The 339-nt window shown below is 31.0% G+C and overlaps 1 protein-coding gene across 1 annotated transcript in view; it reads left to right on the forward strand.

Annotated features, from left to right (window-relative positions):
- The window catches only part of LOC119594135 (monofunctional C1-tetrahydrofolate synthase, mitochondrial-like), a 2,858-nt gene that overhangs the window by 400 nt on the left and 2,119 nt on the right, over window positions 1-339 (forward strand). The gene's annotated exons all lie outside the window — the stretch shown is intronic.

A 339-nucleotide genomic window follows, 5' to 3' on the forward strand; every position in this document is an offset into this window, starting at 1 on the left:
TTGCCATGTTGTCTTTGTATTATATTTCATTAAGGAAATGAAAGGTATTAGGAATGAATAATTAGGGACTCATCAAGTCAAGAAATATAGAACTGGACTGAAAGAGTACGACTTGTAGAGAAAAATAAGAAAAAAGAAACAGTAACAATAATTATAAAGCTTATTTTTTTGCAGGCAGGCCAAAGAACATGATTTTTTATAATTTTAGGATGGGACTGGTCATATTTTATTCAGTAGTTATTCAGTTGTGCCAGTCCACCATACTGTCTTCAATCTCAGGATGAAGAGAATGTTTTTCAAAAAACAAGACCTAACCTCAAAGTTTGCAAAGAAAATTAA

Source organism: Penaeus monodon, chromosome 33 (assembly GCF_015228065.2).
Source record: "Penaeus monodon isolate SGIC_2016 chromosome 33, NSTDA_Pmon_1, whole genome shotgun sequence".
NCBI lineage: Eukaryota > Metazoa > Arthropoda > Malacostraca > Decapoda > Penaeidae > Penaeus > Penaeus monodon.